This window comes from Chiloscyllium plagiosum, chromosome 32 (assembly GCF_004010195.1).
Source record: "Chiloscyllium plagiosum isolate BGI_BamShark_2017 chromosome 32, ASM401019v2, whole genome shotgun sequence".
In the NCBI taxonomy this organism is placed as follows: domain Eukaryota; kingdom Metazoa; phylum Chordata; class Chondrichthyes; order Orectolobiformes; family Hemiscylliidae; genus Chiloscyllium; species Chiloscyllium plagiosum.
Window position 1 is genome coordinate 741,119 of NC_057741.1, and position 24,431 is coordinate 765,549.

General features: G+C 44.6%; 1 pseudogene; it reads right to left on the minus strand.

The window, feature by feature from the left end:
- Positions 1-23,058: 23,058 nt before the first annotated feature.
- Positions 23,059-23,260, minus strand: LOC122539604 (annotated as a pseudogene).
- Between the last annotated feature and the right edge of the window lie 1,171 nt (positions 23,261-24,431).

A 24,431-nucleotide genomic window follows, 5' to 3' on the forward strand; every position in this document is an offset into this window, starting at 1 on the left:
CCTACACCTAACACTATGGGCAAATTAGCATGGCCAATTCACCTAACCTGCACATTTTTGGATTGTGGGAGGAAACCAGAGCACCCGGAGAAAACCCACGCAGACACGGGGAGAATGTGCAAACTCCACACAGACAGTTGCCTGAGGCGGGAAATTGAACCCGGGTCTCTGGCGCTGTGAGGCAACAGTGCTAACCACTGTGTCACCATGCCGCCCATCTCAACATAAAGGAAAATGAGGTCAAGAAGCAAAGAGCTTTTGAGAGGATATTCCAGAGTTTAGGGCTGAGACAACTGTAGGCACAGAAAGCAATATTGTTGGAATTAAAAATGAGGGTGCACAAAAGACCCAAAGTAGAGGAGCACAAGACAATTTGCATGAGTACAAATTTAAGGGAGCAAAAGGTGGAGTCCTGCCCCAGGACTTTTTAATCAACAACATCTTGGACATTGCAGCCGTGGGCAGCCATTGCTCCCCAAACCTTGAACTCCTCACCATCGAATGCCGCCCCTTCTATCTATCATGGGCATTTACCACTGCTATATGAACTGCTGTGTACATACCGCCACAGGCAAAGCAGGTACCTTGGACGAGTACGCCACCACCGTCACAGACTTTATCAGTAAGTGTGTGGAGGACTGCACACCGAGGAAGTCAGTCCGGGTGTTCCCCAACAGGAAACCCTGGATGAACCTGCAAAACACCAGGCGTGAGGCCTTCAGATCAGGAGACCCACTAAATATAAAGAATCCAAGTATGACCTTTGCAGAGCCATTAAGACAGCCAGGGACCAAGACCGATCCAAACTAGAGAGCCAGACAGACACCCGGCGACTATGGTAAGGATTGAATGATAATCAGGCTCTAAAAAGAGACAGTGCAAGATAGCAGACGATGACATATCCCTCCCAGATCGTCTCTATCCCTTCTATGCTCATTTTGAACAGAGTTCCGGCAGAGAGGTAACACCTATTCCGACCAGTCCTGTCGAACCTATCCTAACACTCACTGCATCAGAGGTCAGACAGTTTTCCTTCATGTGAATCCAAGGAAAGCAATGGGACCAGACGCAGTACCAGGCTGTGCACTCAGAGCATGCGCAGATCGACTGCCAGAGGTCTTCACAGACATCTTCAACTTCTCCCTGGAGCAGGCCACTGTCCCTGCCTGTTTCAAGAGGGCCAACATCATCCCTGTGCCTAAGAAGGCTCATGCAGCACGTCTCTATGACTAACACCCAGTGGGCCTAACTCCAGTGGTCATGAAGTGCTTTGAAAGGCATGGCATTAATCAACTCCAGCCTCCCCACTACTCTTGACCCACGCCAATTTACCTATCGGACAAACAGATCCATGTCCGATGCCATATCACTTGCCCTTCACTCCTCCCTAGAACATCTTGACTCCAAGAACAGCTATGTAAGAATCCTACTCATTGACTACAGTTCAGCCTTCAACACTATTATCCCCTCAAGACTGATTACTAAACCTAGTGATCTTGGACTCAGCCCCACTCTCTGCAACTGGATCCTCAGCTTCCTGATCGACAGGCTACAATTAGTGAAGATTGGGGACAATATTTCATCGTCACGAGCACTCAACACTGGAGCCCCCCAGAGGTGCATACTCAGCCCCCGACTGTACTCACTGTATACCCATGACTGCGTTGCCAAATACCAGACTAATGCCATTTACAAGTCTGCTGATGACACTACCATAGTTGGTTGAATCTCAGATGGCGATAAAACAGCCTATAGATGGGAGGTGGAAGACCTGGAAAAATGTTGCACTGAGAACAACCTAGCTCTCAATACCAGCAAAACAAGGAACTCATTATTGACTTTCAGCCGGATGTTACCCATGCTCTCTTGCACATTAAGAGCTCAGAGGTGGAACGAGTGGAGTGTGTCAAGCTCCTGGGAGTGATCATCAACAACAAGCTTTCTTGGACTCTTCATGTGGACGCACTGGTTACAAAGGCCCAACGTCCTTTCTGCCTCAAGTAACTCAGAAAAGTTGGCATGACAGCAAATACCCTTGCCAACTTTTATAGGTGCGCCATTGAAAGCATTCTGTCTGGATGTCACTACCTGGTATGGCAACTGTACCATTCAAGATCAGAGACGGTTACAGAGCATGCTTTGGTTACTCAGCCCGGACAATCACAAAGGCCAACCTCCCATCTATAGAATCCATCTACTAGGCCCGCTGTCAAGGAGAGGCCATGAGTATTCTTAAAGATCCAAACCATCTGGGCAATGTTTTTCTACAACCTCTACCATCGAGGAAAAGGTACAGGAGCCCGAAGACATGCACCCTGTCAGTTTCGTAACAGTTTCTCCCCTACTGTTGTTAGAATACAGAATAGACTCACAAACGCTTAACATTCACCTGTACCTGTGTTTTGGTTTTTGCTACTGTTTACCTATTATTTATATCTATGCTACTTAACTCTGTGATCTGCCTGTATTGCTCGCAAGACAAAGCTTTCGCTGTGCCTCGGTACACGTGACAATAAACTCAAGTCGATTCAATTCAAGACTCTGTACATCTAGATAACAAGGACACCTACGTCAGATCCCTACTTATTGACTACAGCTCCACCTCCAACACCATATTTCTAATCAAACTAATCTCTATACTCCGAGACCCAAATCTCTGCTCTGCCCTCTCCAACTGGATTCTTGACTTCATGACCCACAGACCGTAATCAGTGAGAATTGGCATCAGCACCTCCTCCACAATAACCATCAAACCCAGCTCCTCACAAGGCTATGTCCTCCGGCCTTTATGATACTACCTGTACATTCATGACAGTATGGTCACATTTCATCCTGACATGTTCGCTGGTGACACCACTGTTGTAGACTGGATCTCAAACAATGATGAGACAGTATACAGGAAATGATGTAAAGAATACAATCTCTTCCTCAACGGCAGCAAAATAAAACAGCTGTTAGTTGACTGCAGGAAGCAAGGATAAAGGTGCTTGTCTAAAACAATGGAGCTGAAGTGGAGAAGGTTGAAAGCATCAAGTTACTCGGAACGATGATCACCAACAATTTGTTCTGAGCGAAAGTGAGGACTGCAGTTGCTGGAGATTAGAGTTAAGAGTGTGGTTCTGGAAAAGCACGGCAGGTCAAGCAGCATCCGAACAGCAGGAGAATCGACGTTTTGTGCAAGGCTTTTGCCCAAAACATTGATTCCCTTGCTTCTCGGATGCTGCCTGACCTGCTGTGCTTTTCCAGCACCACATTCTCAACAACAATCTGTTCTGGTCCACTCACCTTGATGCAATGGTCAAAAAGCACAGCAATGCTTCTATTTCCTCAGGATGCTAAGGAAGTTCGTATAAAGACGCTTACCAATTTTTGTAGGTGGATCATAGAAAACATTGTATTCAGGTACATCACGGCCTGGTGTGGCAACTGCTGTGCCCAGGACCATAAGAAAGTACAGAGAGTTGTGAACACAGCCCGATCCATGACGCACTCCAACCTTCCTCAGAAAGGCAGCCAACATCAATCAAAAACTCCTCCCATCCTGGTTATAATCTCTTCCAACCTCTTCGATCAGGCAGAAGATACAAAAGCCTTGTGCCAACAGAATCAAGAACAGCTTTTTCCCCTCAGTTATTCAACCTCTGAATGGATCTCTCAAATATTAAATTTAATATTGATCTCAGTCTTTGTGCACCTTCTCTGCAGCTGTAACATTGTAGGCTTCACTCTGTTCTATTATCTGAATGCACATTGTACGTTATGAACTGCCTGTACTGCACGCAAAACAAAACTTTTCACTGTACCATGTGACAATAATAACTCAAATCAAATCACAATTCTGTTATATTTTAGAAAGCAGCCATGAAAACACTGCTGACCTTATTTTGTTATGAGGCCTCTTTTTATCTCAGTTAGACTGTTATTATTAATATTGTAGCATGGATTTGCTATGAGTAATTTGCTGAAGGTGGCACTGAGCAAACTGTTTCCTTCCACTATGAAGGATTCATTGTTTTCATTGATTTCATTCTTTGGTATCAAATAACCATTTCATCCCTTCTCTTCATCATCCAATAAAGCTGCCTAAACAGGCAAAAGTCTGTGTAGTAATCTTCAGGCATATTTCTTCTAGCGTGCTGATTTTTATGGTTTTAACTTCGCTAGCCTACATGTTTTGCAACTGGACTGTGATGTTTTGACTTCCATCTCTCCCCTGTCTCCACTACCCATTGACTTATTCCTCTACACCATCACCTTCTTTAAAGTTCATCCATTGACTTTCAGCCGGATGTTACCCATGCTCTCCTGCACATTAACAGCACAGAGGTGGAATGAGTGGAGAGTGTCAAGCTCCTGGGAGTGATCATCAGCAACAAGCTTTCTTGGACTCTTCATGTGGACGCACTGGTTACAAAGGCCCAACAACGTCACTTCTTTCTCAGGCAACTGAGAAAATTTAGCATGACGGCGAATACCCTTGTCAACTTTTATAGGTGCGCCATCGAGAGCATTCTGTCTTGATGTATCACTACCTGATATGGCAACTGTACCATTCAAGATCGGAGACGTGGTGAACTCGGCTCGGACAGTCACAAAGGCCAACCTCCCATCTGTAGAATCCATCTACCAAGCCCACTATCAGGGAAAGGCCGCCAGCATTCTCAAAGATCCATCCCACCAAGGCAATGCTTTTCTACACCCTCTACCCTCGGGGAGAAGGTACAGAAGCTTGAACTCACCCACCAGTCAATTTCAAAACAGTTTCTACCCTACTGCTGCTGGAATGCTAAATGGACTCACAAATTCTTAGCATTAGCCTGTATTTGTGTTTTTGTTTTTGCCGCTATTACCTATTATTTACTTATCTATGCTATTTAATTATGTGATCTGCCTGTATTGCTTGCATGATAAAGCTTTTCACTCTGCCTTGGTACACGTGACAATAAATTAAATTCAATTTAATTAATTTCCTTACATGGTGAGCTGTCAAGAGTATTTTGACCCATCCTTTATGCTAATAACAAATCTGAGAAAGAGAAACATGATGGATTACAACGTAGGTTTCTCTGCCAGCTGAAATTTCTCCTTGGAAATTCCTCCCACTTTTACCAGGAATATCACAGAGAATAATAAGCTAGGCCACTTCCCTGCAATCCTTTCCTCTTTACTGTTTAAAATTAAATTGCCTTATTTTGCTTTTTAAAGACCTTCATCCGGTTGGAAAGCTTACATTCATCACTGTGTCATTTTAAATGTTTCATGGATCTAATTTTGTCTTTGTGCACTGAGTATGCTAAATTACTTAATTATAACTCTTGCATCTACAGAAGTCTGTTTCATGCAAGTTCAATCTTTGAGGTCTGATGCACTGGTACTAATGCAGGGTGGATTAATTACACTGATCAAACAATGTAAAGTTTTGCTTTAACAATTACATGTTACAAATAACTTGCAATAAATAAGTACAGCTGTGGAGTAAGCAAAATTGAAATGTAATCGAGAAAGCTGTATTAAGATTAGATTTATTAACTTTTTTTGCAGTTTGTAAGTCGCAGCAGGAACAGAAAATGAATCCTTCTCAGGATTTATAGGTTGTCAAGCAATCTTACATTATGTCCGGACAATATGGGAATCATTTGCCAAAGCACACCCAAAATCACTGTTACTTGTTAAAAGTATGGTGTCACAAGACAGAATGAAGAAGAGGATTTAGTAACCAGCAGTCAAAGCAAACACAAAATGCTATTTTAGATAACCTTTTATTTTCTAATATACAGAGTCAATATATGTTAAATATGAAGTAATGGGCAAATTGTGGTTCGTGATGAAGTAAGAATTCCGGATTAAATGACAGATATAGCAAAGAACAATTATATAAATTGGCTCAGCAGTTCACATTGTGTATTAGTCATTAAAATCAGTCACAAAGTTCTTCAACCTCATCTTCCTTATGAAAAATTTCCTTCTGAACGCTGGCTTGATCCTCAGCTGAGCTCAGCAGACAAATCATAGAACATAGAATATAGAACATAGAACCATACAGCGCAGAACAGGCCCTTCGGCCCTCGATGTTGCGCCGACCTGTGAACTATTCTCAGCTCGTCCCTACACTATCCCAAAATCATCAATGTGCTTACCTAAGGATTGTTTAAATCTCCCTAATGTGGCTGAGTTGAGTACATTAGCAGGCAGGGCATTCCACGCCCTTACCACTCTCTGCGTAAAGAACCTGCCTCTGACATCTGTCTTAAATCTATCACCCCTCAATTTGTAGTTATGCCCCCTCGTACAAGCTGACATCATCATCCTAGGAAAAAGACTTTCACTGTCTACCCTATCTAATCCTCTGATCATCTTGTATGTCTCTATCAAATCCCCTCTTAGCCCTCTTCTTTCCAATGAGAACAGAGCCAAGTCTCTCAGTCTTTCCTCATAAGAACTTCCCTCCAGACCAGGCAACATCCTGGTAAATCTCCTCTGTACCGTTTCCAATGCTTCCACATCCTTCCTGTAATGGGGCGACCAGAACTGTACACAAGATTCCAAGTGTGGCCGCACCGGTGTTTTGTATAGTTGCAGCATGATAATGTGGCTCTGGAACTCAATCCCTCTATGAATGAAACCTAACACACCTCATGCCTTCTTAACAGCACTATCAACCTGGGTGGCAACTTTCAGGGATCTATGCACATGAACTCAAAGATCCCTCTGCACATCCACACTACCAAGAATCTTTCCATTGTCCCAGTACTCTGCCTTCCTGTTATTCCTCCCAAAGTGCATCACTTCACATTTAGCTGCACTGAACTCCATGGCCACATCTCAGCCCAATTCTGCAGTTTATCCAAGTCCCCCTGCAACCTGTAACATTCTTCCGCACTGTCCACTACTCCACCGAGTTTAGTGCAAATTTACTAATCCATCCACCTATGCCTGCGTCTAAGTCATTTATAAAAATGACAAACAACAATGGTCCCAAAACAGATCCTTGTGTCACACCACTAGTAACCGGACTCCAGCCTGAATATTTTCCATCAACCACCACTCGCTGCTTTCTTTCAGAAAACCAGTTTCTAATTCAAACTGCTAAATCAGCCTCAATTCCATGTCTCTGCATTTTCTCCATCAGCCTACCATGTGGACATTATCAAAGGCTTTACTGAAGTCCATGTATACCACGTCAACTGCCCTACCCTCATCTACATGCTTGGACACCTTTTCAAAAAACTCAAATGCGGTTTGTGAGATACGGTCTGTCCTTTACGAAACCATGTTGACTATCTGAAATCAAATTGTCGTTTGCTAGATGATTATAAATCTTATCTCTTATAATCCTTTGCAAAACCTTTCCTACAACAGAAGTAAGGCTCATGGTCTATAATTACCTGGGTCATTTCTACAGCCCTTCTTGAACAAAGGCACAGCATTTGCAATCCTCCAGTCCTCAGGTACTAAACCTGTAGACAATGACAACTCAAATATCAAAGCCAAAGGCTCTGCTATCTCCTCCCGAGCTTCCCAGAGAATCCTCGGATAAATCCCATCCGGCCCAGGGGACTTTTCTACTTTCACTTCTTCTAGAAATGGTAACACCTGTGCATAACTAACCTTGATCCTTTCTAGTCTAATATCTCGTACCTCATTCTTCTCCTCCATGATATTCTCCTTTTCCTGAATGAACACCGATGAGAAATGTTCATTTAGCACATCTCTGATCTCTATAGGGTACACACTCAATTTCCCACTTCTGTCTTTGGCTAGCCCTATTCCTACCCTAACCATCCTTTTATTCCTCACATACCTATAGAAAGCTTTGGGGTTCTCCTTTATTCTATTTGCTAAAGACTGCTCGTGTCCTCTCTTTGCTCTTCTTAACTCTCTCTTTAAATCCTTCCTAGCTGATCTGTAACTCTCCATCGCCTCATCTGAACCATCTTGCCTCATCAACCATTAAGCCTGCTTCTTCTTCTTAACAAAAGATGCAATTTCTGTACTACACCACAGTTCCATTATGTTATCACTTCCTCCCTGCCTGACAGGGACATACCTATCAAGGACACGCAATATCTGTTCCTTAAACCAGCTCCACATTTCCATTGTCTGCATCCCCTGCATTTTGCTACCCCATTCTTTGCATCCTAATTCTTGCCTAATCGCATTATAATTGCCATTGCCCCATCGATAACTCTTGACCTGTGGCATGTACCTATCCCTTTCCATCGCTAAACTAAACGTAACTGAAGAAGGGCTTATGCCCGAAATGTCGATTCTCCTGCTCCTTCGATGTTGCCTGACCTGCTGCGCTTTTCCAGCAACACATTTTTCAGTAACTGAATTATGGTCACTCTCTCCAAAGTGCTCACCTACAACTAAATCAAACACCTGGCCTGGTTCATTACCAAGCACCAGACCCCCTCTTGTCGGCCCTTTGACATACTGTGTCAGGAAACCCTCCTGTACACATTGGACAAAAACTGATCCATCCGACGTACTAGAGCTATAACAGTTCCAGTCAATGTTGGGGAAGTTAAAGTCCCCCATAATGACCACCCTGTTCCTTTTACTCCTACTCAGAATAATTTTGCCAATCCTCTCTCCCACCTCCCTGGAACTCTGCGGAGGCCTATAAAAAACTCCAAGCAGTGTGACCTCTCCTCTCCTGTTTCTAACCTCAGCCCACACTACCTCAGTAGACGAATCCCCATCAAAAGTTCTGTCAGCCACCGTTATACTATCCTTGACGAAAAGGCCACGCCTCCCCCTCTTTTACTGCCTTACCTTTTCTAATGAAAGATCTAAACCCTGGAACCTGCAACATCCATCCCTCACCCTGCTCTATCCATGTATCTGAAATGGCCACAATATCGAAGTCCCAGATACCTATCCATGCTACAAGCTCACCTACCTTATTTCGGATACTTCTGGCATTGAAGCAAACACACTTCAAACCAGTTTGCTGTCTACCAGCACATTGCTGTGACCCTGAAATCCTGTCCCTGTCCTTCCTACTCTCATCCTCCTGTGCATTGCAACTACAGCTCTGGTTCCCATCCCCCTGCTGATCTAGTTTAAACCCACCCGAATAACACCAGCAAATTTCCCACCCAGGATATTAGTACCCCTCTGGTTCAAGTGAAGACCGTCCTGTTTGTACAGGTCCCACCTTCCCCAGAATGAGCCCCAATTATCCAAGTACGTGAAACCCTCCCTCCTGCACCAACCTTGCAGCCACATGTTTAGCTAATATCTCTCCTTATTCCTTGCCTCACTATCACGTGGCACGGGTAACAAACCAGAGATAACAACTGTGTTTGTTCTAGCTCTCAGCTTCCACCCCAGCTCCCTGAAATCCTGCCTTACATCCCTATCCCTTTTTCTACCTATGTCGTTGGTACCTGCATGGAAAAGGACTTGAGGCTGGTCACCCTCTCCCTTCAGGACCCCAAAGATACGATCCGAGGCATCATGGACCCTGGCACCTGGGAGGCAACACACCATCGGCGAGTCTCGTTCGTTGCCTACAAACCTTCAATCTGAGCCTCTAACTATTGAGTCCCCACTGACTAACACCCTCATCCTTTCCCTCCTTCCCTTCTGTGCAACAGGAACAGGCTCTGTGCCAGAGACCTAGGCCCCACTGCTTGCCCCTGGTAAGTCATCCCCCTCAACAGTATCCAAAACGGTATACATGTTTTTCAGGGGAACGACCACAGGGAATCGCTCCACTGACTGTTTTTTCCCTTTTCAGACAGTCGCCCAGCTTTCTTCATTCCTCGGAGTAACTACTTCCCTTTAACTCCTATCTATCACAGCCTCTGCCTCCCGAATGATCCGAAGTTCATCCAGCTCCCGCTCCAGCTCCCTAAGACGGTCTTGGAGGAGTGAGAGTTGGGTGCACTTCCTGCAGATGTACTTGGATGGGACACTAATGGTGTCCCTGACCTCAAACATCTTGCAGGAGGAACTTTGCTCTCCCCACACTGCCATCCCTACTAGTTCCCTAGTCTCAAAGTAAAATAGAGACACTTACCTGATGTGTCCCTGGTCTTTAAGGTTAGAGGAGGTGGTTGGGTAGGAGGCCCTACAAAGGTAGGGTCTTGGGTTCAGATGACACTGACTTATATAGCAAGACAGAAATAAAAATAAGAAGTCCCTCCTTTCCCAGAAGCCTCTGCTCTCTGACTTCAAATTTAAAAGCACAAATCAGTGACTCCCCGCTCCTGGCAGGCCCCTGGTGCAAGCTCCTGCCCTTCGAGTTGCTGCTGTCGCTGTTCTACAGATACAGTTGGCACCACAATATGGCACATGTCTGCAGAATCTAGACAGCCAATCTACTCAGTATAGATTCACAAATGCTGTCTTCAAGTAACTGAAACAGATGTAGAAACTTAATCTCAGCTTTTGGTTCTGGACTCTATCACCATCAGGTTACTTGTAACGCACCACCAAGTCATTTATCTGACTTAATTGTTCAGCATTATTCAGTTACCACATTGTCCCTAAAATAGCAGTGGAGGAAGTTGGAGAGAAGTGAAAATTATAAACATATTGATTTTCACCTATTTTCATTGCTCCTCAGCGGCTTCTGCCAATTTCCAGAGAGGGATTGGAAGAATCTCCGTGGAACTTCAGGGTTGTCATTAAAAAAAAGACACGCAGCCTTCCCGCTTCGGAAGCTCTGACTGGAACTGAGATCATGTTCTGCAAAAGGTTTTTCCTATGTTATAAATTATGATGTTTATTTGGGTGGCCAGAAAGGAATTTTCCATATTTTGCCCTGTATTTGGCATTTTATCTGGCTTTCCAACTGTTCCCGTAAATTACATGCCTCCTGCTGGGTACAGAATATCCTAATCTAGAAACAAAGCATCACAATTATATGGAACAAGCTGTCTACTTTGTGGGCTCGTAAGTTTGCATACCATGCAGTGTGTTCTTTGGAGGAACTGCATCTACTAAATTAATATAATAATGCAGATAACAGACACCAAAGGCTCACCCATGTTGACAACTGATATACTCCATATACTGAAAAATGTTATTATGAAGAGCAGTTTGTATAATATGGTGCTGTGCCCTTATATAGCTGCTGGAAATTTACATTCTCTTCATTAGTTCTGCAGTCGTTGTCATGGCTGCAATTGCAGAAGATGTTTTAAGTCGTGACTTTAGATACACTCTTTGTCAGTGGCAATCCAGTTGCTAGGGAAACACAATTGCTGCATGATTTTTTTTTAACCATGTAGATGAAGTAAAATAATTCTTTCAGTTTCAAAAGACTGTGCTTTCAGCAACATCAAATAGGGTATGCAAATTGTTCAAAGAAAGTTATCTCTGATAGGCTAAAGAATTTGTTATATGGTATAAATAAAAATATGCTAGATTGAAAATGTATTCAAAGCTTAAAGGTGATTAAATATTTATAAATTCATAGAAATTATGCAAGTTCTCTCTGAAAATAATAAATTTGTGATTCTCGTGAGTATTCTCTTGTGAGGAGCCATTATCTTGGTTAGAAATGATCTTCCTGTTTCTTGCTTATTCAATGTGTAGCTGTGGGAAATGGGAACGGTTGAAGTCAGTGAGGAGACATGAAATGAAAAAGAGCACAGAGGCTGCCCAGCAAAGTAACTCTGAGGATTAAGTCCATGACACCTCAAAGTAGGCAGTGACATGACATTCAACTGCTTCCTCCACCAGAACCGAAACTTTCACCTCAGTGAGTACCTTAGCTGGTGCAGGCTTTGGGAAAGCCCTTCGGCTCAACAAGTCCACACCGACCCGCCGAAGTGCAACCCACCCATACCCCTACATTTACCCCTTACCTCACACTACGGGCAATTTAGCATGGCCAATTCACCTGACCTGGATATCTTTGGACTGTGGGAGGAAACCGGAGCACCCGGAGGAAACCCACGCAGACACGGGGAGAACGTGCAAACTCCACACAGTCAGTCGCCTGAGGTAGGAACTGAACCCAGGTCTCAGGCGATGTGAGGCAGCAGTGCTAACCACTGTGCCACCGTGCAGCCCACAAGTGGCAACATCACGGACAGATGTCCACAACTATGTGGATGAAGAATTGCCGAGGTATCTGATGTTCCCAGGACTGCTGGAGACAATATGCCTACCCAGCCCCATGTGGATGGTGTATCTCTGTACTCATCCTTAACTGACATGTTTAACCATTGGAGACAGGCAGAGGAACATCATGGATAGCTGCTGGAGGCTTTCACTAGACTGGAGTTAAAAGTAGACTCATCCATTTTCTATCTACAATGATGGCTCTGGCTTGGCTGCCTTCATGGAAAGAGTGATGGCTGTCTTGGAGATGTAGGACCATTAGAATGTTCAGTGGCTGCTGGATATCTGCTCAGAGCTGCATCGCCATTGCTCTCGGCATGGTGCTGTGCATCAGTGGGAAGTTGTGTGGGGGATGAGGCATCTCTACCTCACTCCAGGTGCTCCTTCTCAATGATACTTATTTTTATTCACATGTGGAACATGGACGTTATTGACTGGCAAGCATTTGCTGCCTATCCCTAGTCCTCAAGCCAAAGAGACCTACCAACCTGCCCATGCCACCCAGTTTTCACAATTTAAACTAGTCCCATTTGCCTGCATTTGTTCCACATCCCTCCGTGTCTATCCCATCCATGTACCTATCTAAATGTTTCTTAAATGACAAAATTGTACTTGAGTCCAGAACTAGAGGGCATAGGTTTAGGGTGAGAGGAGAAAGGTATAAAAGAGATCAAAGGGGCAACTTTTTCACGCAGAGGGTGGTATGTGTATGGAATGAGCTGCCAGAGGAAGTGGTGGAGGCTGGTACAATTGAACATTTAAAAGGCATTTGGATGGGTAAAAGAATAGGAAGGGTTTGGAGGGATATGGACCAGGTGCTGGCAGGTGGGACTAGATTGGGTTGGGATATCTGGTCAGCACGGATGGGTTGGACCGAAGGGTCTGTTTCTGTGCTGTACATCTCTATGACGCTATGACTCTATGGCACTATCTCTGACAGCCCGTTGCAAATGCTCACCACCTTCTGTATGAAAAAAAGTGCCCCTCTGCACTCTTTTGTATCTCTCCCCTTTCACCTTAAACCTATGCCCTCTAGTTTTAAACTCCCCTGCCATGGGGAAAAGCTCTCGGCTATCTACCTTATCTATCATGAGATGGAGCTCCTAATGTTGCCTGGCTTGCTGTGTTCTCCTAGCCTCCTGCTTGTCTACCTTAGATTCCAGCATCTGCAGTGTTTTGTTATCCACCTTATCTACGCCTGTCATGACTTTGTAGACCTCCAATAACCTAAATCTCCTACAGTCCAGTGAAAAAGTCTCAGTCTATCCAAACTCTCTCGATAACTTCAATCTCCCAATCCAGGTAGCACCCTAGTAAATTTTTTTCTGTGCTCATTCCAGTTTAATAATATCCTTTCTAGGGTGACTAGAACTGCAACAGTACTCCAGTGTGGCCTCACCAGTTCTGCTTGTCCTGCTATTGAAAGCATATTAGGCAGGTACAGCTGCATCATGATGCACCAACTACTACACTTGATGCTCTGACCAATGAAAGCAAGCATGCCAAAAGCTTTCTTCACTGCCCTGTCTACCTCTGACTCCATTTTCAGGGAGCTATGAACCTGTAACCCCAGATCTCTTTGCTCTATAACAATCCCCAGGACACTGCCATTGAATATGTAAGTGCTGCCCTGGTTTGCCTTACCAAAGTGCTATACCTTGCATTTATTTAAATTTAAACTCTATCTGCCATTCCTCAGTCCACTGGCCCAGTTAATCAAGATCTTGATGCATTCCCAGATAACTTTCTTCACTGTCCACTATACCACCAAACTTGGTGTCATCTGCATAGTTATTCTTGCGAAGGTGTTGGTGAGCTGCAGACTATGTGCTGTAGGTAGACCCAGAATGCCCTGAGGGAGCAAATTCCAGCTCGGAATTAAACACTTGATGATGCCAGCAGGCACCCCTAGCAGGAACAACAGGCAAGCATCTCCCGTGAGTTCCAGTTAAAGATAACCCAGAGTAGGCCTCCTCCTCATCCTCCCCTCTGCCAGTAACCCCATTGCCTGCAACAGATCAGGCCATGGATCTCCATCTGTGCTGAAATCTCTCACCACACAGAACACACCCAAAAAAGTCTTCACAACTGACTTCCATCCAAGCCTCCCCATTCCACAGACTCCTTCATCAGCCTCCAAAACTCTCCCTCTACCTGATTCCTCCATCTTGGCATTTTACCTGAACACAACCTGTTCATCAAAAACTGTCAACCTGACATTGTCAGATCCAACCCTGACTTTGTCAAGAAACCTACTGACAAAGGTGGTGCTTTTGTTGTCTGGCATACTCACCTCTACATTGCTCTTGGGCACCTCCTCCTTTTGCAGCCCCAAACATGACCCCACCATTAAACACCAAACTATTCTGTCCACAACAGCCACTAATCTCATTTTATTTGATGATCTCCCCTGACTATCTCCAAGCTTATAGTTCCTCATCCCCCTACAGCCCACTTCTACCTCCCTCCCAATATCCACAAACTGGACTGCCTGGGCAGACCCATTGTTTCTACCTGCTCCTGCACCATGAAACCCATCTCTTCTTATCTTGATCCAATCTTTCCTCCCATTGTCCATTCCCTTCCCAATTACATCAATGATTCTTCTGACGCTTTACATCAGTTTACAAATTTCCACTTTGTGGACTCCAGCTGCCTCCTCTTCACCACAGACATACGATCACTTTACACAATCATTGCCCGTCAGGATCGTCTCAGGGATCTCCACTTCTTCCTCACAAAAAAGCTTGAACTGTCCCCTTCTCTGCCTGTCTGAACTCATTCCCACTTTGAGCAACAATTCCTTTAAGTCCTCTCGCTGCCTTCAGGTGGAAGGTGTGGCCATGCACCCCAGTGGGCCCCAGTTATGCCTTCTCTTTGTGGAGCAATCTGACTCGGGTCCCTCCCCACAACTCTTTGTCCGGTACCTCAATGACAGCATCGGTGCTGCTTCTCTCTCTCATTCAAAAATAGAAAAATTCCACTTCCAATTCCCACCCTGCTCTTACATTCATGCAGTCCACCTCTGACTCCTTCTTTCCCTTCCCTGATATATGTTTGCATTTCTGGTGTTTGATTGGCCTCCAATATCCACTACAAAACCCACTGACTCCCACAGTTGTCCGGACTCTCCCCCTGCTTCCTCTCCCCCTACTTCCTGTGAAGACTCTATTCCATTCTCCTAGTATCTCTGTCTCTGTCAGATCCATTCTGATGATGCCAGCTTCCAGAAGGGGTTCTCAAAAGTGTCCACCTTTTTCCTTGACAAAGGATTCCCCACTATGTGCGGTTGATAGAGTCTTCAGCTGTGTCTGACCCACTGCCCATATTTCTGCCCTCACTGATTCTCTTCCCTCCCACCGCATCCTCACCACCACCCCAGCATCCACATCTAAAGGATGATTAGCCACCATTTCTGCTATCTCCAGTGTAATGTCAATACCAAACACATATTCCGTTCCCTTCTTGTGTCAGCATTCTGCAGGGACCATCCTCTCTGGATGCCTTGGTCCACTCCTCCTCCACTCCCAATACCTCTGTGCAATTGCAGAAACTGTAACCCCTGCTGATTTACCTCCTCCCTCCTCACTAGCCATGGTCCCAAGCACACGTTCAATATGAAGAAGCGATTTACCTGCACTTCACTCAATCTATTGCTGCTCACAATGTAGTCTGCACAAATTGGGGAGACAAAGTGCATTCTGGGCAACCACTTTTCAGAATGCCTGTGTTCTGTCTGCAAAAATGACCCTGAGCTTCCTGTCGCCTGCCATTACAACATACCACCCTGTTCCCTGGCCAACATCTTTGTCTCAGGCTTGCTATAATGGTCCAGTGAGCCTCAGCGCAAGCTGGAAGAACACCATCTCATTTTCTACTTGGAGACTTTGCAGCCTTCAGGATATAATATCGAGTTCTGTAATTTTAGAGTCTGGGGATCTGTATCCATGTCCTTACCGCAAACCCACATCACATGAAATGATACCACAGCCAGGAGAAAGTGAGGACGGCAGATCAGAGTCAAAAAGTGTGGTGCTGGAAAAGCACAGCCGGTCAGGCAGCATCCAAGGAGCAGGAGAGTCGACGTTTCGAGCATAAGCTCTTCATCAGGAATATTGGGAATGAAGAGCTGATGAAGAGCTTATACCCAAAACATCGACTCTCCTGCTTCTTGGATGCTGCCTGACTGGCTGTGCTTTTCCAACACCACACTTTTTGACTGAGACCACAACCAACCCATTGTCTCCATTAACAGCTATTGATTCTCCCAGGCTGATCATTAGCCATTCCTTTATCTGCCTAGCGACTGTTCTCTCTCATTAAAAAAAGCCAAAAGAACTGTGGATGCTGGAAATCAGAAACAAAAAAAAAGAAATTGGTGGAAAAATAGGTGGGTGGCACAGTGGTCAGCACTGCTGCCGTACAACGCCAGAGACCCGGGTTCAATTCCCACCTCAGGCAAATCTCTGTGTGGTGTTCACACATTCTCCCCGTGTCTGGGCAGGTTTTCTCTGGGTGCTCCAGTTTCCTCCCACAGTCCAAAAATGTACAGGTTAGGCGAATTGGCCATGCTAAATTGCCCATAGTGTTAGGTGAAGGGGTAAATGTAGGGGAATGGGTTGCTCTTCAGAGGGTCGGTGTGGACTTGTTGTGTTGAAGGGCCTGTTTCTACATGTAAGTAATCTAATCTAATCTAATCGGCAGTATCTGTGGTGAGAAATCAGAGTTAATGCTTTGGGTCCAGTAACCCTTCAGAACTGATGGTAGCTAGGAAAATGTTGGTTTTCATTAAGAAGATAGGATGGGGTTGGAATTAGAACCCAGAGAGAGAGAAAAACAGTTGGACAGGCAAAGGAGTAGATAACAGCCAGCCTCGGAGAATGAATAACTGCTAATGGGAACTATTAATGGCTAACAATTGGCTGTATGTAACAGCAGACCATGTGACAACAAGGATGGGTGTGTGGGGGTAGGGGAAAGCATGGGGAAGGTGCTCTCTCTCCCTTTATTTCTCTCTTTCTCTCTCTCTCTCTTTTTCTCTGACTCTCCTCCTCTCTGGTTTCAATTTTCACCTATCATTTACTGCAACCCCCTATCCCCACTGCATACATACCAACCCTTTCCTAGCTACAATCAGTTCTGAAGAAAGGTCACTTAACCAAAACATTAAATCTGCTTTCTCTCCACAGAAGCTGCCAGATCTGCTAAGTTTCTTCAGCACCTTCTGATTTTATTGTCATGTTCCTTTCTTGTGGATCCATGTTCATCTGCCCATTTGATAAATGACAACTTCCATGCCTTCTAAAATGTTGGACACTGAACTTTGAACTTGTTACTTTTATCAGACATTTTTCAAATAATAATATCCAAATGGTGTTACGAAGTTATTTAGAAGTTTGGCAAATGTCACAATCTGCTGTTAGCTTTCAGTTTGGTGCAGGATGCCAGCAACACAGTGACACCTGCGCCAATAGCCCATGATTCCCTTGTTCACCGCTGCAGATATCAGATTGGAGAGTCAACTCAAGGAAAGCGTTGGGCCTGGACAGTGTCCCCGGTTGAGCACTCAGATCCTTTGTGGACAAATTTCTCCCTTCTACAAGCCATAGTCCCCACCAGATTTAAAAAGAACACCATGATCTCCATACCTAAAACAGCCAATGTGCCTTAATGATACCGCCTAGTGGCTCTGACCTGAACAATCATGAAGTGCTTCGAGAGGCTGGTCATGGCCCACATCAACTCCAGTCTCTCAGCTGGCCTCAATCCCCTACAATTTGCCTACTGGCATAACAGGTCCACTGTGGATGCCACATCCCTAGCCCTGCTCTCATCCCTGGAGCATCTGGACAACAGGACACCTTAGCCAGATTCCTGCTCATTGACTGCAGCTACGCTCTGAACATCATTATCCCCTCCAGACTGATCTCAAAACTCAATTATCTTAGTCTCAGCTCCGCCTTCTGCAGCTTGGTCCTCGGCTTTCTGACCCACAGACCGCAGTCAGTGAAGATAAGTAACTACACCACCTCCACAATTACACTTAACACTGGAGCCCCCCAAGGATGCATCTTCATCCCCCTACTGTACTCCCTGAAGACTCATGGCTGTGTTGCCAAAATCTGAATGAATCCCATCTATGAGTTTGCTGATGACACCACTGTGGTAGGATGGATATCTAACAACGAAGAGATGGAAGATAGAGGGTTTGGTGATGTGATGCAATTAAAACAACATTGGTAAAACTAAAGAACTGATCATTGACTTAAGAAAGGAGTAGAACACACCCCCACCTCCATCTGAGGTCAAGTGGATGGAGAGCATCAAGTTCCTCAGAGTGACAATAACCGATAACCTATCCTGGTGTTCCCATATAGATGTGATGATCAAGAAGGCTCAACAATGTCTGTTTTTCCTCAAGCTGCTCAGGAAATTTGGCATGTCCATAATGACCCTCACCAATGTCTACAGATGCACAATTGAAAGCATGCTATCTGGATGCATAACGGCCTGGTATGGTAACTGCTCAGCTGAGGATCGTAGGGGGATGGTGTGAACAGACCAGGACATCATGGGAGTCAACCTGCCATCCATAGGACCTAATTACATGGCTTGCTGCCACAGAAAGGCTGCCAACATCATCAAAGACCCTTCACGCCCTGGTAATGATCTCCTACAACCTCTTCTGTCAGACAGAAGATACAGAGCCCTGAACACATGCACCAGCAGGTTCAAGAAAAGCATCTTCCCAGCCATTATTAGACTATCAACTGAAAGCTAACTTCAAATAATGCTGATCTTGCTAATGTTGATCTCTCTTGTACACCCTGTACAAAGTTACTGTATGCCTCTGTCTATATCATTTCTTCTGTATGTCATTGTTTACTATGATCTGTCTGTACTGTTTGTAAACAAAGCTTTTCGCTATACTTTGGTACACATGACAACAAATAAATAAATAACATTTTGTTGTCTCTGGGTTTGGCTAGGCTCTTGCATTCCAGATGTTACATAAAAGCATTTTTAATCAGCCAGTTCAAAGTTGCTATCACATATCTCTAGAGCTGATGGGACTGAAACGCAGGCCTCCTGATCCAGGGATTGGGACACTACCACTGTGCCGCAAGAGTAATACTTCTCACTGTGCTACCTTATTCTAATGTTCTAAGTTGTTGCAATATTTTACTGGATCCATTTGATCAGGGAACTGGTCCGCAAACAGAACACCATCGTGCTCGGTTCTGTAACTGACAAAAAAACCCACATATTGAAGCACTACCTCGATCCCACTTTTCACCCTTTGAAGAATTGGGTGTGGGGCCTTCCTGGGCCTCGCATCTGCTTTCAGTGTTGTGTGTTCTTAGCCTGGAAAGGCCTCTGAATACTTTTGGAAATTGTCTTTTAATTTCATTGATTTGCTCCTGTTTGTGCATTCTTCCATTTTAAGAATGCGATTGCTTAGCAATGAGCACGCCTGTTTCTCTGTGACATACAACATTTCTGAGATTTTTCTGCCCATGTATTTTAATATTGCATGAAGATGACCTTTGAATTTCAGAGTAATTCTGCCTGGACTTTGTTTGATGAATGAAGGCTGCAGGGTTACTTTTTGCATCTATCAAAGGCCATATTGATAGAATGGTGGTTCCAGCTCTTGTGTGAAATGTAAAATCTGTACTTTGCCTAAATATTTCAATGTTTGCACTCTAGTATTGGTTCTCATACTCAGTGATTTCTCCCAGAGGACATAAGACCAGAACAGAATTCAGTCACTTGGCCCATCAAGTCTGCTATGCTATTCAATTGTGACTGATATGTTTCTCAACCTCATTCGTCTCCCATGCATTTTTGATCCCTTACTCATCAAGAAACTATGTATCTCTGTCTTAACTGCACTCAATGATTTGGCCTTCACAGCCTTCTATGACAATGGGTTCCATAGATTCATCACCCTCTGGTTGAAGGAATTCCTCCTCAGTTTAGTTCTAAATGGTTGTCCCTTCACTCTGAGGCTGTGCCCTTGGGTCCTAGTCTCTCATGCTAGTGGAAACATCTTCTCAACATCCACTCCATCGCAGTATTCTTTAAGTTTCAATTAGATTCCCCTTGATCCTTCTAAACTCCATTGACAGCTTCCATGCCTACCTGTTGCTTCAACTATCTTTGAGTCATCTGAAAACATAGCAACAATGCCCTCAGTTCCTTCGTCTAGATCATTAACGTGTAACATTGTAGTCCCAATACTGACCCTACGAAAACTCCACTAGTCACCAGCTGCCATCCTTTATCCCTACTCTCGCCTTCAGCTAGTCAGCTGTCTATGCCAATACCTTGCCCCTAACCATATGGACTCATCTTATTCAGCAGCCTCCTGTCAAAGGACTTCTGGAATTCCAAATAGATCACGTCCACTGTCTCTCCTTTGTCTAACTTGCTCATTACCTCCTCAAAGAATTATAACAGACTTGTCAGGCATGACCACGCCTTGATGAAGCCGTGCTGATTCAGTCGTATTTACTATGTACTTCCAAATACTCAGTAATAATGAACTCTAAAATCTTCCAAATGACCGAGGTCAGGCTTCCCAGCCCATAATTTTCTGTCTTCTGCTTCCCTCCATTCTGAGACCCCCGCTGACTTGAGTGATTCCTGAAAGATCACCACCAATGCCTGCACAATCTCCTCAGCTATTTCCTGCTGGAATCTGGGGTATAGTCCGTCTGGGGCCGAGACCGTGGTGCTGGAAAAGCACAGTAGGTCAGGCAGCATCCAAGGAGCAGGACAGTCAAAGTTTCAGGTAAAAACCCATCATTTCTGATGAAGGGCTTTTGCATGAAATGTCGGCTCTCCTGGTTCTCGGATGCTGCCTGACTTGCTGTGCTTTTCCAGCACCACACTCTCGACTCTAATCTCCAGAATCTGCAGTCCTCACTTTCATATAGTACATCTGGTCCAGGTGATTTATCCACCTTAGATCTTTCAGTTTCCCCAGCACCTTCTCCTTTGTGATGACTACTATTCACCTCTGCCCCTTACTCTATTGAAGTTCTGTGAAGACTAATGCAAATATCCCATTTAGTTCCACCATCATTTCTTTTTTCCCCCATTACTACTTCTCCACCCTCCTTTTCCAGGAGTCCAAAGTCCAATCTTGCCTCTCTTTCACTTTTTATATAACTTAAAAGAACTCTTGGAATCATCTTTTATATTATGAACTAACTTGCCCTCCCTCCTTTACTCCCTTTTAATACTGTTACATCTGATTCCAGATTCTCCCTCTCAAATGGCAGGGTGAATTCTACTATATTATGGTCACTGTTCCCTAGGGGTTCCATCACCTTAAGCTCCTTAATCAAACCTGCCTCAACACACATCACCAAATTCAGAATTGCCTATTGGCTGGTGGGTCTACCACAAGCTGCTCCAAAAGAAATCTTTCGACATTCCACAAATTTCTTTTCTTGGGATTCTCTCATTTTCCCAGCCCATCTGTATGTTGAAGTCCCCCATGATTATTGTAATAGTGTCTTTCTTACATGACTTTTCCATCTCCTACTTTAATTTCTTTCCCTCTTGCTGAATTCTTTTAGGAGGCCTACAAATAACTCCCTGAGGAGAAAGTGAGGTCTGCAGATGCTGGCGATCAGAGCAGAAAATGTGTTGCTGGAAAAGCGCAGCAGGTCAGGCAGCATCCAGGGAACAGGAGAATCGACGTTTCGGGCATAAGCCCTTCTTCACATTCCTGAAGAAGGGCTTATGCCCGAAACGTCAATTCTCCTGTTCCCTGGATGCTTCCTGACCTGCTGCGCTTTTCCAGCAACACATTTTCAGCTGTAAATAACTCCCTTCATGGCCTTTTTCCCTTTGTGACACACACAGATCCTAGGCCTTCTGACCCTATATTGCTTCTTTCTCTTAAGTTAATTTCGTTCCTCACTCTCAAAGCAACCCCACCCTCTCTGCCAATCTGTTTGCCCTTTCAAGACATTGCATTTCCTTGGATATTTAGTTTCAAACCCTGATCCACTTGCAGCCATATCTCTGTAATACCCACAACATTGTACCTATCAATTTCAATCTACGCTGCAAGCTCATTTATTTTGTTTTGTATACTGTGTAGATTTAAGTATAACACTCTCATTTTCCGTTAATCACCCCCTTCTCGTAATTGTTGTAATCCGCTGTGCCTGAAGTTAGATTCCTTACATTTACCATACTGTCCGTTCTCTTACTTGTTATGGAAACTTTAATAACCTCGCCTGTGCCCTCCCCAGTTAAAAACTCCCCAGACTATTTAAAATCCTTGTGACATCAATTATCCTCGATTTGCAGAAGCAATTCATTGATCTTATTCTGAATACTTTGTGCATTAAGATACACTTTAAGTTAGTTCTATTAGCAAGTTTCTCTACACTTTTGTGGTTCCTTGGTACATTATGATATCTACATATTCTGTCCCTGGTAACAATCCTATCACTTACTGGCAATCCTACCTCCTCCTTTGATTTTATGGTTTTCCATGCAACTGATCCCACCCCACCTACTTCATGTGAAGTCCTATCTATAGCCTTAGTTTTGTGTTTTGCCAGAAACCCAGTCCCACATGATTCAGGTAGAGTCTGTATCATTAGAATGGCTCCCTCCTTCCCGAGTACTGGTGCCAATATCCCATATTCAAACCTGTTTCTCCCACACCAATCCTTAAACTGTGCATTTCCTTCTTTAATCTTGTTGACCTTGTGCCAATAAGTTCTTGGGCCAGGCCGTATTACCTTTTTGGTTCTGCTATTGAATTTGATGCTCTTATTCCATCATCAGAACCTCTTTCCTTGTTCTATCTATATCATTTGGTACCTATGTGAACCACAACAACTGGGTCATTCTCCTCTCACTTCACGTTTCTCTGCAATCTCGATGAATCTGAGCACCAGATACAGTCTTTAGAACTTTTGATCCTGGCTATAGATATACAATGTGTAGAAAGCCATTCCTGGAAATATTGCAATAACAGATTGATGCATGGAGATGACAGAGCAAGCTCCCAATTCAGCTCCCTGCTCCAAAAATCAATTTAATACAAAATCCCCTGCATTAGGGAGATATCATATATTAAACTGATAAGAACAGAAACTAGACATATTCCAAGCCCCTTCAAACTGACCCCACCACCAGACATATAATCCCCTTCCCACCCCTAACAGCATTCCGGAAAGACCACTCCCTCTGTGACTCCCTCGTCAGGTCCACATCACCCACCAGCCCACACTCCACTCCTGGCATCTTCCCCTGGCACCGCAGGTAGTGCAAAACCTGTGCCCACACCACTCCCCTCACATTTGCAAACTAGCAACATTTATGAACTATAAAACTATGTACAGAAGAATGGTGGAAAATACTTCACTCATGTCTTCTCCCATCAGATCTCAATTCCATATGATCTGATAATATAGATGTTTCTGCTCATGCTTAGGAGCTACTGTTTAATTGCTGATAGTTAAAGGGTTTACTTCATACTATGCTCTATTTCTAGGATGTACTATTTCTGCACCAACCTCTGCCACTCCGCCTTGCTGTCTCCTGTTAGCCAGTAAGCCTTACCTTGGGTAACTGGTTGCTACCACTTTCAGTTTTGTACCTTTTAAGTCGAATGCCTTGCAAGGCTTTATTCCCGCATTATCCTTGTTCAGTCTTTCAGTTGGGACTGAGACAAGGTTGGGGGAGGGGAAATGAGGAAATGACATTTACTATAAACCGACCGACTCCCACAGCTACCTAGACTACACCTCCTCCCACACTGCCCCCTGTAAAAACGCCATCCCATATTGCCAACTCCTTCGTCTTCGCCGCATCTGCTCCCAGGAGGACCAGTTCCAATACCGCACAACCCAGATGGCTTCCTTCTTCAAAGACCGTAATTTCCCCCAGACATGATCGACGATGCTCTCCACCACATCTCCTCCACTTCCTGCTCCTCCGCCCTTGAGTCCCACCCCTCCAATCGCCACCAGGACAGAACCCCACTGGTCCTCACCTACCACCCCACCAACCTCCATATACATCGTATCATCCGCCATCATGTCCGCCACCTCCAAACGGACCCAACCACCAGGGATATATTTCCTTCCCCTCCGAAAAGACCACTCCCTCCGTGACTCCCTCGTCAGGTCCACACCCCCCACCAACCCAACCTCCACTCCCGGCACCTTCCCCTGCAACCGCATGAAATGCAAAACCTGCGCCCACACCTCCCCTTTACTTCCCTCCAAGGCCCCAAGGGATCCTTCCATATCTGCCACAAATTCACCTGCACCTCCACACACATCATTTACTGCATCTGCTGCACCCTA